Here is an 18355-nt window from a genome sequence, read left to right as displayed (position 1 = left end):
GTCTGTTGCTGTAATTGCCTGGCCTGGACCATTGAAGCAAAATTGGCCAGTGATCTGATCCTCCTTGGGGAATAATGGAGGCGTTAAAATCCCCTCCTAGGTGGATCACATTGTCTGAAATGAAGAATCTATCAAGCCTTGAGGCAATATGGTGAATGCCTCGGCGCTTGTTAGTCCAAGTGAAAATTCCATTGGAGGTTGGAATATCCATGAGCCGATTGGTCTGTAAGAATTGCTTGAGGCCACTGCTGTCACTATCGAGCCTGATTCTGCCCCCTTGTTTCTCTTCCATGGATTTTATTATGTTGAAGTCGCCGCCGCCAATCCATAAGGGAAAATGTCTATTTTCATTGAGGATGGAGATCGTGTCCAGAAGATCCAGTTTTTGCTGAATTGTCTGCGGAAAGTATACATTGGTGAGATGCCCATGGATATTGGTACCTATGAGGTGGAAGGTAGCTTGAATAAGGTGAAGAGTGGCATGAAAGTCATCTAGTGAAACGATCCGCAGGTTCCACAGAATGGCTAGACCACCTGAAGCCCCAGAGGCGTCTACTGATATTGAGCTGCTGCCTGCCCAGATCTTATTTCTAATGTTGTCTATCGCTGTGCTGTTGCTTTTTGTTTCTTGAAGAAAAACTATTGCTGGTTTTTCTTGTAAAATCAGGTTTTTAATCATTCTATGTTTTGAGGGACTGTTGAGTCCTCTCACATTCCAGGAGATGAGCTTCATGTAAACTGAGGTTTGGGTTTGTAAAACTTTGTCAACTTAGGAAATTGCCCCGATTCCATAAGTATTTCCCCTACTATTATGGTTCTCTGAAGGTCTGTCTTTCTTCCCCTTCTCTTAGTTTCTTTTAGGGCCTTTTTTCCATCCCAATGGCTACCTCCTTGTATGCCCAGGCTTTTATTGTGTTGCACCTTGGTCAGGACTCCTTCAAGTCTATCTATTTGCCAGGGGGGAATTGAGTTGTATTCTTTTTGCTTGCATGCTGTTTCAAGTTTGAAGATGTCAAGACCATCTAGGCTTACATCTTCCTGGTCTTCCTCCATGACAATAGGTGGGTTGTGGTCCTCCTCAACTGCTTCTTCATGTAGACTAAGGGCTAGAGCTGCATCGAGATCCATGTCTGAGGCTTGTTGTTTATCATTCAACATGGTTTTCCCCTGAGATGAGAATAGGGGACTGAGATCTGAAACTAATTTTCCTTTCTCCGAGGAGGGAAAAGGAGCGGGGTTAGAAGAGGCGGGGTCTGAGGGTTGCATGGGGGTGGAGTGGATGTGGGGGGGGGGAGGGTGGGAAAGGCTTTTCCTGGGAGTTAGAGCTGGGATGGTCTAGCATATCTTGCGCAGCCAGAACAAAGAATTTGGTCTGGGAGTCTGCTTTGAAGGCCGGATCCACAGCTGCTTGGCTTTTCTTGGCATGCCTGCGGCGGGTGGGGATTCTGGTGAAACCTTCTGAGTCCTTATTAGAATCATTAGATGAGGCTTTGGATTGCGCATTTAAAGGAAAATCTCTGAATAGGTGGCCATGCTCATGGCATTTTCGACAGCGGAAGGGGATGTGCTCATAATCTAAAGGCTGTATCCATTCAAAGTCATCGTGAAAGAGACTTACCGAATCAGCTAAAGCTTTGGTTAGGTGCATCTGGATGCAGATCCTGGCATACGAGGTGTATTTGCGTGTTTTTGTTTCGGTTGCAACTTTGATGAAGGTCCCAAGTTTGTTGCTTATGTTTGCCAGCGTTTCTTCTTTCCAATATTCCACTGGGAGGGAATACATTCTTATCCAGACAGGAGCCCAAATGAAATCTTCTTTGTCAGGGTTGAATCTAGGTTTCCATTTCGTGAGATACAAGCCTGAAGAGTTGAAGAAGTATGGGCCGCCTTTGAATATCCTCATTTTGTCCTCCACACAGTGAAAGATGGCTGTGAAGAAGCCTTTTGGACCAAGCTGCAGGGTAACTTGTCCTTTGGGCTTCCATTTAGAGGCGATCCATCCTTGTAAGGCCTTTTCTGTGGGCCAGAATCCCAGGAACTTTCCTATAAGCGCATGATCCTGCATGTGTTGGATCTCACCATTGATGCGGTGGCTTGGCAGATCGACCTTGATCCGTTCTGCAGCTTTTGGTATACATGTGGCCGAGGTCGCCTTTGGCTGTGACGACGAAGCATTGTTGTGCATATCTTTGCCTGTGTTGTCCTCTGCAGTCTGGGCTGTGTGCAGCTTTTCCTCATTCGTCCTTTTTTCTTCCTGCACAAGTTCAGGGCCTGTGCCAGCGGGGTTCAGGGGCACAGTATTCTGTGCCTTGTCAGAGATTGGTGTGTCCAATGGAGGGGAGGCGGAGCTCTCCCCTCCTGCAGTTTTTGCCATGATTGGCTTCCAGTAGAAGAACCTGCGGCGGCGATGGCTTGAACCTTCAAAGGTGGCTAGGGTTATGAAACGAATTGCAGGTAAATCGCATCAGAGTAATTTCTCCTTCGTTCCGACTCTTTACCAGGTGATTAATATGATATTGTTTGCAAGAAATATGAATATTATATTGCAATAAAGAAGCACAAATGTGGTCATAATCTAGCAAGCCAACCAAAACAGGAAATAAGAAAAATGTCAAACATGGTTGAGAGAGATGGAGATGAATATATCAAAAAGTGATATTTATTTGTATCATAAATCAAGTCACCCTGCATAGATCTATCTTAGCCCTAGATCTGTCAAGCACCAAAACATATAAAATCCTTTGAAGTGCGAACCTTTCCTTAAGTTTTTGCACTCTAGATTTTTTTGCACCTTGAATCTCAACACATGATAGATACACGATTAATATGAATCTACATTGGTTTATATTTTATTACTAATACATCAACTTTATATATTTATGGTTTTTGGCATAGTAGAGATGTAGAATATAGAATGCACCTCTCGATGCAATGGAAAATGTCAGTGTATTTAGTTGAAAAACTATAAAGAGAGGATATTCTCTAATGGTTTAATTACAAGGATAATATCATAGAAACTAGAGAAATAAAGAGCAGAAAAGAAACTGAAGACATACAAATGAATTATGAAAGTTTTTAGTAGGAGAAGTTGTTGATATCTTAAGCCATGTTCACTCTAGCCCAACCATAAGACAAACAAGTGACTCAAAGGGATTTTAGAGACAATAGTCCTAAAATAGTTTAGGAAAGATTCAAGAAAACTAAAGGTGAGCAAGAAAAAGAGTTAAATTTATGTCAAAACACAACAGAAAGAATATAAAGTGTCCTTAATCATCCAATCGCATGTGCATCCCCTATTCTTCATAGACTATAACCAATGTAATATCCCATCCATGAATTCACATTAACAAAAACCGTCATGCATTTGAGTAGTCACCTTCACACCCCTGGTCTACAATGTCTTTCCTACCACTACATGCACCAAATTTATCTGATAGGGTCATTCATAAACCCTCTCTACTTGGAAATGAAGTATTAGTTCATTGTTCAAGTCAACAGGCAATTAATTTGTCCACTAGGATTCCATTTTTAATGTGATTTGCCCCACCTGAATGGCACAAATTTAAAAGGGATGATACTGGGTAAAAGTCCTAGGTGCAAGCTCTTAGTGGAATCAGTTGAAATAGATTCCCATGGTTCCCCCATCGATTTAGTAAAATTCAATCAATTTTTGTAAAATAGTACATGATTGGCAGCAAAATTCAGTCTTAGGAGGTATTTTTCCATTTTGATTAGTGGTAGGCAATATTGTTTTGTCTCCAAGTAGAAAATGCAAAAACGAGTTACAACACATAAACATCATAATTCAAATGTGACATATCTCCTACCCTATACAAACTCTTACATGAAATAGGGCACTCATCTATTTGATTGTAGACAATGAATATGCACCTAGAACTACAACATTTGATGAGCGTACATGTAAGGATATACACCATGAGATATTCAAAACCACCACATCCAATTTTGTTATCCCAATATATACCCTCTTAAATGATGTAGTGTTGTGTTTATTAATTGCTATTAATTGTATCAACGTATCCGTCATGACTGTCCAATGTTAATCACTATTATGTTAAGCTAAATATCAAAATGAAACCTTCACTAATATGCACTTCAACAGAGTAGTTTACAATGTATCATCCAATATACATTAAAAGTTAGCTTAAATACATATCACTTAAATTTTCATTTTAAGTTAGCTTGCAATTAAAACGATATCACAAAGACATTAGGGAAACACAAAACACACAAGTACCTCTAAGCAATGTTAGTGCCTAAATGAGGGATAATATGTTACAATTATAGAAAAAATTAAAATCTCTGCCTTAAGCTGATGAGAAGACCAAGGCATATCTCTCATGTAGTTGATTATAGGGATAGATATGTCATGAATATCCTCCTATGCTAAATACTATTGTGCTATGCTAAATATCAGAACGCCATCTTTACTAATGTGCATTTTTAATAGAGAAATTTCAGATAGTGGCACTCATGCTAAATAAAATCCTCAAAAAGGGTTATGCCATATTAATTTTAATTTAGAAAACTTGTTGTGAAGAAGACATCACAAAGTCAACAAAACCATCAAAATGGAATATGCTACTTTACTTTTAATTAATTTTCTTATAGACATCACAAATACAAGAAGAAACCACAGAGTGGACAAGCACCCTGAGCAATTTTAGTGCCTAAACAAAGAAATACACATTGCAATTTGACTAGTAAAGATTAAAATACATCCTAAGAAAGCTAACATCAAGACTACAATGAGAGATGCAGAACAATCCAGGAAAATGAAAATTCCATAAGTGACCAATGCCCATGTGGGATTCCTTGTATTACAGTCAAAGCATATCTGCCATGAATAAAAATAACATCAGATCAAATGATATCTATAGGCAATCATAAATACCTATATCGGTCTAGCCTCAAATTACCCAAATCACATTAAATTTTGTTGTGAACGATAAAAAATAATGCACCCTTTCTCTAGTGAAAATATTTTGTTCCCACTAAAGAAATAAATTATCCATAAATAATTTTAAGAGAAAAAGCATAAGGAAATATGAATAGAACCTTGTTTTCAGGTTTTACCCAGGGCTTTCTAAATACAACATTCTTGTCCATAAAACCCTTGGTAGCCATTGGTGAATGATGAAGTAATGATCAAGCAATTCCCAGAGTGCTCAAATTGCAAATATTGGAGTATTATGTCTTCGAGCAAAGAAATGCCTTCTTCATGCAAGCCCTCCTCAAGTATTATTTGACTCTTTTGTAACGATTTGTATAATTTTGGTAGCTGAAAATGTAAAGTGGTTTTTCAAATTATTCACAGTTGTATGTATAAATTTATGAATAATATAGCCTTCCTATGGTTCTTGCATAATACCTTGTAAATGAAGGTTATAGTTATGGATTTTCAAGAATTTAGGTAACATAGGGTTTTAGAATTCCTCGCATAAAAATATAATTCAAACAATTTTACTGGGAAAAAATATTGCTAGTCCAATTTTGGGATTTTCAAGAATTTAGGTAACATAGGGTTTTGGAATTTCCCAATTTTATTGGGGAATTTTTTCTTGCAAGATCCAGGCCAATTTTGGGTCATCCCCACAACGTTTTGGCCATCCTAGCTACGATCCCTTGGTAGACGATGCCATTTTTTATTAATAAACTAATTTAATTTGTCATGTGGTTTATATTCAAATTTGATGGCTATGGTTGGATAGTCAATTCCCCACATTTTTTTATTATTAATAAACTAATTTAAATTGTTATGTGGTTTATATTCAAATTTGATGGCTATGGTTGGATAGTCAATTCCCCGCGTTAGTTTTTTTTGTTGGTTTCCTTTGAATTCATCATTCCAAAGAGGTTCCATTACAAAATTTGGACATGTCTATGGAGCTCCCATTAGAAAGTTGGGACTAATTACTAAAGAAGGCAGAGATTAAATTTGATGGTAATTGTTTAATGTATTATTTTTTCAATAACGGAAACACCCAATATAGAGTAGATGTGTAGCTGTAATGTAAGTATGTAAACAATTTTAAATATCAACTTAATTAAAAAATAGAAAAAAATTAAAATTCATAACTCGGATGACTATAAACATTTAAATGTTGGGTTAATTAATAATAAAAATTTACAATAATAAAAATCAATTTGTTCTATTTTGATTTTGTTATTAACTTGTAAATAGGCTTTGTTACAATACCATGGCCCAATTCCATCACTTATCAATACCACATGCCCAAAAAACATAATTTATTTCACAATCTAAATATTTTATAATCATATGACAAGATTCTTAATCATGTACATTCACCCTCACTTTTCCACTGATATTATGAACTTGTGAATAGGCTTTGTTATAATAGCATGGGGCTAATAACAAGGCTTATCAAAACCCCATGCTAAAAAACATAACTTATTTCACAATCAAAATATATTGTCACAATATGACAAGATTCTTAACCATGGATATTCACCCCAGTTTACCATGGATATTATTAACTTGTAAATAGGCTTTGTTACAATACTGTGGGCCAATACCATGGCTTATCAATACCACATGCCCAAAAACCATAACATATTTCACAATAAAAATAATTTAAATTTAATTTAATTTTATAACATTTTTTAAATTGAAGCTAAAAGGAAAAAGGTTATAATTACTTTTGAGATATATATAAACTCTTTATCCTCACCACTACTCAAAATATTCCCATAGAAATTAAAATAAGGTTTTAATAAAATTAAAAATGAGAATACTTTTATATTTAAAGATGTGAAATTTATATAATATAAATAGTGTTAGTAATCACCAACATAGATCCATATTAACTAAGCATCCAAGGGATGACAAAAAGAAAAGGGAAGAGAAGAGAGGTGGTGGGGGTGGGTGGGGGGCGGGGGGTTGTGGTTTGGGGGGTGGGGAGGAGGGAGGGATATAGTGACAAATATGGAGGGAAGAGAGAGATAGGGAGAGAGAGAGAAGGGTGAGATGTAGAGAGGTCAAGGGAGAGAGGAGAGGAGGGTAGAGAGAGATAGGGAGAGAAGGGGAAGAGAAAGAGGGAGACACATAGATGGAGGATAGAGAGATAAGGGAAGACAAAGGGAGATAGTGATAGATTTGGAGAGAGAGAGAGAGAGAGAGAGAGAGAGAGCGAGGGAAGTGGGAGAGAAATGGGTAGAGAGGAATCAAGAGAGAGAAGGAGAGAGAGATGGAGTTGGAAGGGGAGAGAGAGAGAGGAAAGGATGAATAAACACATAAGGGGAGAAAGGTGGAGAGAGAGAGGTGGATAGGAAGAGGGAGGAGAGATATGGAGAGATTGTGTGCATGTTTGGGGGTGAAATATAGAGGGCGAATAAGAAAGAGACACATAAACACAAAAATAGATATTATATAGTATTATATAACCAACCTATATCCATCTTAACCCTGGATCTATCAAGCACTTAGAGGGATCAAATTTCTCGAGGTGCACACCTTCCCTCAAGTTTTGACCTAAAAAAAGAGGGTTTCACCTCGAGAGACTGGATCCCTCTTGACACTTGATAGATCCGGGGTTAAGATGGATCTAGGATAGTTATATGTATTTGAAGTTTTTATGAGGAAAATCATACTTGGATATTTTGTATAATTTTAACATAATTACATGTATTTTATGTATGGTTTTGTATAAATTATAAATATATATTTTTCATGAAATTTATTTTTTCACATCAATACCAAAGCATGGAGTGTTTAACATAGGGTTTAAGGGGTGGCACAATGTTCTTGTAGGATTCAAGGTAATGTATTGAAACCTCAACAAACTTTCATACAACACAGACAACATTGTGCCTACCATGTTTCAAACCCCATATTCACATTCAACAAGTTGTGTGCACACCTAGGGGTTCACATGCCTATTATGAGGAATCCCAACCATCATAAAGCCATCATGGAAGCCCAACATTGACATATGGTACTAAGAAGAAAAATAATGATCATCATTGTTATGAAATTAAAGCATCTTTATCAACTAAGAAAATATTCTTATAATTGCATGTATTCCTACGTAAATTATGTCTAATAACTTAAGTGGTGGGAAATGCCATAATTTTTTTCCAATAAGAAAAAGATATCATTTTTGTATTAATATTTAAGCAAATATGTAATTTACATCATCTAACATATAGTAAATTTTATTTACATGAATGACATGATATTGTAACATGTTCAACATCTAATGTTCGGGAAATATAAAAATCCCCATAGGATTCAAAATAATTTCATAAGAGTCTAGTACTGTTATGTTCATAATGTATGTTCAAACTAGATAAAGAACATGGTATCCAAGTTAAAATCTAGTATCCTAATTTCAATGGATATGACCCTGATAATAAAAAATGTAGATATGTATGAAACGCTAAGTTTGCAACTAAAGGAAATGTGTCCTCTACTAATTACTCAACACTTGTCCTTGTATATATTCTTCATAATGTATTTGACCTAGCTTTAAGCCCACTCCCATTTTGGATAATCTATCAATATTTTAATGTAGTTCCCTGTGAATGTGATCAAAGGGTATAACCTTGAAGGTTCTAATCAGCTCCATAACTCTAATAGTCCATTTATGCAGTAAGGAAGTGTTTAAGGAAGTATAACCTTTCAGCCAATCTATAACAACTTTTGAATCCCCTATCACTTGTAAGTTTAGATTGTTGAAGTGAAATAAATAAAATGACTAACATAAACGACTGAATTGTACTATTGTATTACTTGTTAAATAGTCATATTTATGTTACTAGACTAAATTAGTCATTCACGTTAGTCATTCTTAGTTGTATTACTTATTAGCTAGTTGTATGTTTTAACTCGAGACTAAATTAGTTGTTTATGGTAGTCATGTTTAGTTAATCACATAATATTGCTATTTTTTGGTAGTATTTCACTTGGAAAAGCTACGGTGACTAGCTTTTTTAGTCACTTAGTCACTAATTTCATCATTTTATACTAGTGCTTGGAGGGAAATTGATTACTTGATTGGAACCCACAGATTACAATTTGATTAGGAGAAAGGGATCAGAAAGCTTCATATTCTAAAATATATTTTGCAAGTTAAAATCATATTGAACGATTTCCTTTCAATTTAATTGATATGGCAATTAATCGAGCATTTGTTAGGATTTTGAGACCTTTTTCAATGAATATTTTGTTTATTTATTTTGAAAGTTATATTCTCAATTAAAGAAATTAAAGAAAAGGTGAAAATGATGCAATCAAAGGATTTTATGTTTTAGTGCCTAAGAATTCCTTGCTAATGTGAAGGGCTTGGTATTTTCTTGACTCAAGATTAGTCGCATTTGACTTCCTATCATTTCTTTTAATTTCATTTTTGTTGTGTTTATATTTCTATCCTTGAAGTTAGTTATCTAATGTGTGTGTAATAGGAAGTATTAATTACTAAGCACTCTCAAAGGTGATATTGATGGATGAAAAACTTTAAATGTCCCTACTTGACACTTTAGTATTACACGATCATGCAAAGAAATTATTAATCAATATAAAGGGAAGATGATTAACGTGCAATGTTTCTTGGCTTGTCATATAATTATTGCATTTTGGCCCCCAATAATATATTTGAGGCTACGTTTTGGTTGTTGCTTGTGGATCTTCGCTTTGGCTCAGAAAAACATCGAGGATAAATGTCCATTGCATTAGCATTGGACATCATCAAAGAGGAATTCACAAAAAGAAATAGAGGACATGGGAGCAATTGGTACAATGAGAAGATAACCGCTAGAGAAACACCGAGGCACCATAATTTCTTTTGTATTTAGATTCACTTGAAATTAACTAGTCACAAAAAGTACCCTTTTTTTTTTCTGAATATTTTCATGTATACAAAAATACTTAAAACACAATTTCAAACTAATTATTCAAACTAATAATTAATTGATAGTCATAATTTATAATTAAATAGTATGATATGATTAATATTATAGGACACAACTATAGGGTCAGACTGTGAGGGGCATTGTGACAATATATGTACACTTCTCATTGTATTAGACAATCATCTCTTAGAGTGTGATATCCATCCAACAAAATGTACTCCCATAGGCCATTGTGGGATTGAAATTTTTTCTTTCAGTGGACAAGTGGTGATATATTTTCTTAGGCCTTAGTGTTCTTCTTCCCTAAGGTTTTGACACTACTCATAGCTAGCACCTTCATTCAACCAAGTGAGGTACTCATTTTAGAAAGTTGAATCATTTTGTCTCCATAATCCAATATGATGTTGGATAAATATCATGATCCTAAAAACATAGGCCATAATAATGAGGAACTTTTACTATGGGCAAAAGAATATCCAAATTTAAGGAACATGACTCATTTAGAACAAGAAATAAGGATTTTTTTTACACTGTTTTTTTTTTTTTCCATTTGTTTTCACAAGTTATCTATTGCCTGATATTGTTAACATGTAACTTAGTTGGTATGATTGTGCCTAAGGTTTTGTTGAAGGTCGAATACTAAGTTCCTAAGGTTTTATTTTCTATGGTGAAGTTTTATTTGCTTTGTTTATATAGTTCATCTAGTCGCATAGTGGCTAGTATCGAATGTTGAGGTATATGTCGTATAAATCTTTTATAGTCTATTTTATTTTATATTCAAGTATTCATCATCTTTCATGTATTATACTCTGAATTGTATTTTCTTCCATTTTCAAGAGAGGAACTCAAAATTGATGGTAACAAGCAGCAATTGAAGAAAGAGGAGAACAATAACACTGGAGCGACAAATGCAAAATGAGAGGGAGAAGAGAATCTGTCTAGTGATACCCATAGAGCCAATATCTTGCATAAGACACATTCATAGAGACTGATGGTCAAGCTTTAAGAGTTGGTGAATTCACTTGCAATGCTTTGGCAACACAGTGATAATGTTTTGAAATGATGAAACAATAATTCATGTGTAAATTGTTGTCCAACTGATATTAAGTTGGAAACTCATACTGTAATACTTGATATTTATATAATAAAATTTATATGGTTGAAATTATTTATATTTGCACTTAATATTATTTAGTATTGTAATTAACATATGTAACTTTGTGTTATCATATTAGATTAAAATGCACATTATATGGCACTTTTTTTAAAATTTAGTCGCAAAATCATACTAATTAATTTATGTTGATTAATAATGAACACATAAAATCAATCTAAAACTACTAAATTAGTAGTTTATATTAATTAATGATGAACATGAATAAAATGAATATATGACTAAATTAGTTGTTTATAATGACTATGAATGAAATTAAATGAAAATGAATAAAAACTACTAAATTAATTGTTTATATAATGAATAAGAAAATAACAAAAAATATAAATGACTACTGCAAATGATAATTTTTTTATTAAAATGATGACTAAATTTTGCATATATACGACTATTAGTAGCTAATTTATAGTATCTTATAACACAACTAAAATTTAATCATATTTATTTGGTCATTAATTAGTTTCAAATGATGACTAAAATTTGCATATATATGACTATTAGTAGCTAATTTACAGTATCTTATAACACGACCAACATTTTGGTCATATTTCTTTGGTCATTAATTGGTTTTCTCGATGATTCATATCATAATTTTTTTTTTGGTATATTTGGTCATTAATTACGACAATTAGTGACTAAACCAATGAAAAATTAATGACTAAATATACTACTAGATGGTAAAATTGAGGAAACCAATTAATGACTAAGCTAAAAATGACTAAAAGTTGGTCGTGTTATAAGATACTATAAATTAGCTACTATTGGTCACCAACTGAAAAATAGTTGTTTAGATGCAATTTTTAGTTGTTTTTTTAGTAAATGATTAGTCTTTTTGTACTAGTGCATTGAAGACCATACAACCAACCAAGTGATACTGAATAAAATTTCACTCTTGTAAATTTTTGGGTGTGCGAACAAAATGTGGTAGAAGTGTTTTCTTCTGGTCCATACCATCAATTATCAAACCCAAATATTTATTTGGATTATCATAACACTTCTTTCGATGATTGTACAACTTTTTCCTTTCACTTGTTTATTGTTTGCGATGCTCTTGAAGCACTTTGACAATGGAATCTACAAAGCATAAAAGAAAGTCATTAATAAATGAATTTTCATAGTTGATGACTATACAATTTTAAAAGTTAATGTTATGAATTCTTACCTCTTTCTGCCCCTTCACATTTATCCCTTTTTTATTTAAGAGAAGCACATGTACTGCAAATCCCCATCCTTGTATTCTTAGGAATATGAACATTGTTGAATTCTTTCTTCCATATCTTCACAAAATATTGATATGTAATAAATCGACTATTTTCTTCAACACCTTTTGCATATTCTTTGTATAAGTTGTAGATTTCTTGTCTTGAGAAATTATCTAGAATATGTATTGTCTCTCTATCTGGCATACACTCTACATGCTTTGAAAAAAATTATTTCATCCATGACATTGTAGTATTTGATAATGGTCCAAACTATCATTTATGACGTACTTCTGAATAAAATGTGGGATCTTTTTCCAAATTTTCTTGGATTCTTGACAAATGAAAATTACCCGTTGAATGAAACATTTTGAAATCCTTTCTACAGATAAATAAAGACCCAATATGATAATAATAACCTGACAATGTAGATTTCATGTACCCCACTAAATATGAATTTTGCATGCTTTTATTCATTGACAAATATCTCTTCCTTTTCTCCAATGCAAACTTGAAATCCATATGTTTCAATCAATCCTTTTGACAACATTCACTTGAAATGAGAGCACTGATAGAACATATTCTTGTGAGAAATGTTGCTCTACTTTTGTATAACTAGAACATATTCGATTGATATGAAAAGGTATGCTCCTACTCCTCGATATAATATTTTCTAGAAACGTCTCCATCATTGAATCATCATCTACATAAGCATTTTCATCATCATTATGAGGAATATTATCCTCATTGTGATCATTTGTGATTTTGAAATATTGACTTCGAGGATATTCTTCATCTTTCCCTTCGTTAATGCTACCCTCATAGTCCTTAGAATTAGGATTAAATGGAAAATTTGACTCTTTGTTTATTGGATATTATTCATCATATGCATTGTCAGTGTTGCTCTCATAGTCCATAGGATTAGGACTACGCGGAAAATGTGACTCTTTACTTACTAGAAATTCTTCATCTTTCTCTTCGTCACTACAGCTCTCATAATCCTTAAGATCAGGACTAAGTGGAAAATGTGACTCTCTATTTACTGGAAATTCCTCATGCTTCCCTTCATCACTACTTCTCTCATAGTCCTTAGGATTAGGAGTAAGTGGAAAATATGGATCTCTATTTACTGGAAATTCATCATCCTTCCCTTTGTCACTACTACTCTCATAGTCCTCAGGATTAGGACTAAGTGGAAAATGTGACTCGATTTATTGGAAATTCTTCATCCTACCCTTCATCATTATTTTCTCATAGTCCTTAGGATTAGGGCTAAGTGGAAAATGTGACTCTCAATTTATTGGAAATTCTTCATCTTGGCCTTCATCATTATTGCTCTCATAGTCCATAGGATTAGGACTAGGTGGAAAATGTGACTCGATTTATTGGAAATTATTCATCCCGGCCTTCATCATTGTTTCTCTCATAGTCCATATGATTAGGACTAAGTGGAAACCGTGACTCTCTATTTATTTGAAATTCTTCATCATGATCTTCATCACTGCTCCTCTCATAGTCCATAAGATTAGGACTAAGTGGAAACCGTGATTCTTTATTTATTTGAAATTCTTCATCCTACCCTTCATCAGTGCAACTCTGATAGTCCTTAGGATTAGGACTAAGTGGAAGGTTCTATTCATAGTGAAATAATTTTCGTTATATTCATCAATAGGAATAGAGTTGTTACGCGACAAAGATGTTGATGCTTCACAAAGTGAAAATTCCCGATTAGAGGAATCCATGGATTTCAAACAGAAGAGGTTGAATGATACAAATGAACTCTCTCCTAATGATAATATATAGATTAAAGAATCAAAATTTCCCTCCAAAAATTTTCACTGAAAATTTTCCCTCCAAAAATTTTGTTTCATGTATTTCCCTCCAAAATTTTCTTCTACAATTTATTGAAAAATTTTACCTAAAATTTCCCCCTGAAATTAATATTTTAAACTAAATATTTTACCTAAACTAACCTTTTACTTAAATTATATAGCATTTACTAGACAATTGAATATTTTTAAATATTTTTATTATATCTTCTATCCCACATTTAAACTAAATTACTATATTGTCATAACAGAATTTATATATTAAGCTTTTATATAATAAAAAAATACCACATTCACCATGTGGTAAAAAAATTCCATAATTTCCGCTATATCATAAATTTCATTATCACTATTCCTCACATCACATCAAGACTTTTCGAGGTTTCATTAAAAGACTTGGAGCAATTTTGTGGAGCAACTACATTGTTATCGACAACACATTCAATGAGAGATTATCGCATTTGAAAGGTTAGTTTCCACTTTTTTGAGTGCAGGTTTTAAACTCACATAGGTTTACTGGTAGTTATTGAGTTGGGTTTTTATGTTCACGCAGAATACCAAACAAAAACACATTCTAGTAAAAAAAAATTTAACGTTTTATTAACAAAATTTAGATTCCTTTTACAAATTAAAAATTGACATGATCCAAGCTTACCCAACATCCCCTTGGCAGGCAGGGGCCCTCTATGTCAGTACTGGGTATGGTGACCTCAGTCATGGGCATCCTGGCTGTGGGCGTGGCTGCTTGGGGCAGAGCGGCCCCCTAGTAGGCTAGGGGACCGATTCTCGGAATCGGTCCTTGGCCTACCAGGGGGGCGCTCTACCCCGGGCAGGCATGCCCGGGAGTGGTCGTGCCCGCCTACACGCTATGTGCCTATGGCTGGGCACGCCCAGTCATGGGTGTGCCCACCCGCGACACCCATCCCCACAACCCAGCCTACCCAAGGGGTGAGGGATGATTCCTGGAATCGACCCTCACCCCTTGGGTGGGCTAGGCCATGGGGGTGGGTGTCATGGGCGGGCACGCCCAAAGCTAGATGCGCCAACCCATAGGCATAGGGCTGTGGACTGTCGTGGTCATGGCCACCTATGGCATGACGACATTGGGAGGGCACGTCCACAGGCACAGAGCGTGCCCACCCGCGGCACGACAACATGTAGTATGTCTTCGTGCCGGGTGCACTAGCCTCTTGCCATCCCCCACCCCCACAACGAGCCCACCCAAGGGGTGAGGGATGAGTTAGTGTGTGCCGTGGGTGGGCATGCCCATGGCCGGGCACACCCGCCCACAGGCACAGGGGGCCGATACTCAAAATCAACTCCCTAGTCTACCGGGGGCCGATTCCCAGAATCGCCCCTTGGCTTTTTCCCTGTGAAGGCATGCCCAACCATAGGCATAGGCACGACACGACACTAAAGCACAACGACCTCCTAGTAGGAAGGGGGTTGATTCTGAGAATCGACTCCCTACCTATCGGGGGCCGATTCTGAGAATCAACCCCTTGACATGTAAGGAGTTGATTCTCAGAATCAGCCCCTAGCTTGCCAAGGCACCAAGGGAAAATGAAAAGATAAATACTTTTTTCTCGAAGGAATGGATTTTTTTTTTTTTCCCTGTATGAACCTAACATCCAACTTGTCATGGGGGTCGATGTGCATGTTTCTGGTCTTTTTTCATTTTTAGATTTTGTTTCGTTTTGTTTGTTTACTTAAGCTATTGGTTTTTTTGTAATTTATTGATTTATATATATGTGTATATTTTTGCAGGAAAATGACATCAAGGAAGATTTATGTGAATCTTTCTGGACCAAAGACTGCTAAAACTAGAGGTGGATCCTAAAAAAATACTGTTGAACGAACCCGACCTGAGCTAATAACTACAAATCTAGCAAGTGCCTCAAAGGATAAGAAGTTGATTTCTTACTGGAAGAAATCACAAGAAGTGAAGCATACAGAACTTATATGGTTTGTGAAAGATAGAGAAGGCGAACAACATCTGCAGATATATCTATATGTTGATATCCCTAACGATAGTGGAAGTTATGAGGTGTTGGGAAAAGTACTAGACATGTGTTTGATACCAGATACTCAAGTTGTTTACGTACTTACAAAACTGCCCAAGGCACTTGAAAAGATTAGATATCAGTTTTGTATTGTCAATGTATGACATGACATATGATTCTACAAAGATGTGTAAAGAAATCATAAATGAGATTGCACGAGATATCATAAGTATAGTTATTTATATTTATACGTTTTGTGTTATTGTAATTGTATCATTATATCTGTTATAACTTAGTTTTTATTGACATATGATATTTTGTTTGACAATTTTTTTTTGAAAATACTTCAATTATATGTTGGGAGAAATTTATTTTATAGAGCAAGATATTATGAATGTTGTCAGTAGTTTCTACTCAGGGTCAGAAGAAGATATGACAAACAAGAAAAAAAAGTCATTCATGATGCTACAAAACTACATCCAAGGGATCAACAAAGAATGTCTATAATGGATAGATATAGTAAAGCTAGAAATGTTAATTTTGAAGAGGAGGAAGTTGAAACGGAAGCTAAAGAATATGTTTCCATTACTGAGATGAGATTAGAACTTATGTTAGAAAGGGGAAGAGCCATAAAAGACCAAAAGCAAAAATTCCCAAGAATGTCTTTGTTCTAGTTGATGATGAGGATGCTACTTATCTAGAAGAAAAGAGAAGGAAGAAAATAAAAGTTGATCATTTTCAAAAAGTCACGGCTAGTAGTGAAGATCCTAGTGAAAATTCCAAAGAAAGCAGAGAAATCATTACACCAGGAGTTGATTTAGAGGATGTCATTATTAAAACAAATCAAAATGCCATTCGACATCACTTGACAAAGACAAACTTAATTGAGGGTGGTCGTACATTTCAGCTTAATGTTAGCTAAATCTATAAGCCAAGTGAAGGACAATTTAAATATCAAATTAGAAAGCCACACCACCTGCATGTTCACAACTTGAAGACATTGATGATGTACAATCCATATGCTCTTGTGGTTGATTATGTGCTTCTTGTTGATCCAGTTCAAGTTCCCAACAAAGAAGCATTTGATAAGTCAAAATGTTTTGAATATAATTATTATGTGCTTGGAGGGAGCCATTCTATAGAAGCTCAAAGGAAATTGATGGAGTAATATCCCAATAACCCACGTTTTGAAAAAATGAAATGTATCATTTATGCTGGTTTATCAGATACAAAAGCAAAGTTAATTACATGGGATCATAATAAATATAATGAGTATAGGATGTCTATGACTTTCATCCAAAGGGTTATGTTTATTCATAATGAATTTGAAGAAAAATGTGGTGGGGATAAGGCAAAGGTTAGTCTAGCGTTTCAGAAGGAATGTTGTATGGAAATAGGCTATCAAATTGAGGAAAAAACCAATTCAAAAGACGGTAAAGTAAATTATGATATATTAAAAGGTATGGATAACATTTTCCAGTTTCATTTAGAACTAGAGAGATATGGGAATTGATTGATGATATTTTTAGCATGTGGAAGAACATTGGCATTAAAAACCAAAAGGTCAAAAAATCTAAACCATTGATATGTAGCAGTAGTAAATCATGTCCTGAAATGAAGATACTTCCAGAAGATATGACTATCACACCTTGGAGATGATTGCAAGGAGTTAAGGATGAAAACATTGTTAAAACAATATTATCTTGTGTGAAGTCAGGGGAATTATCATTGGATGAAATGTGTGAGGAATTTCAAAAGTAAGTTTGTTGAAATACTTTTACTTATTTCTAGATTATAATTTTATTTTAAATATAACATATTGTTGTTGGTAGTATTTGTTATACATATAATTATATTAACTTTTTTTACTTTATCTATTCAGTCACAAGGTTTACATGAAAATACAAGAACAAGTGGTTAAATTGTTGAATAAAGATAGTTGGGATGATGTTGTACGCAACTAACCAGATTTAAGTTCTACATCAACACTACAAGATGTTTATCTTGCATTTAAAAAGGTATGTTGATTTATACATTCATTTTTATTCATTTATATACTACTTTTATTTTATAACTTATACATATACATCTTTATTTTATTAAATATGAAGAAGGATGAAAATGGAGCATCAGATAGTTTCAAAAGATTTATTGAAAAAATTAAGATGGAAAGGCTGAGAAAACAACATCTTAGTAATGTTGAACTTGATCCAAGTCTTACTCATTTCATTTGGAATGGGCTTGAGACTATTCAATATT

The sequence above is a fragment of the Pinus tabuliformis genome, chromosome 9, assembly GCF_031772625.1.
Source record: "Pinus tabuliformis cultivar Carrire ecotype Pingquan chromosome 9, CPIR1, whole genome shotgun sequence".
Lineage (NCBI taxonomy): Eukaryota > Viridiplantae > Streptophyta > Pinopsida > Pinales > Pinaceae > Pinus > Pinus tabuliformis.
The sequence above is the reverse complement of the archived record's forward strand: the minus strand, read 5'-3'. Positions refer to the sequence as shown.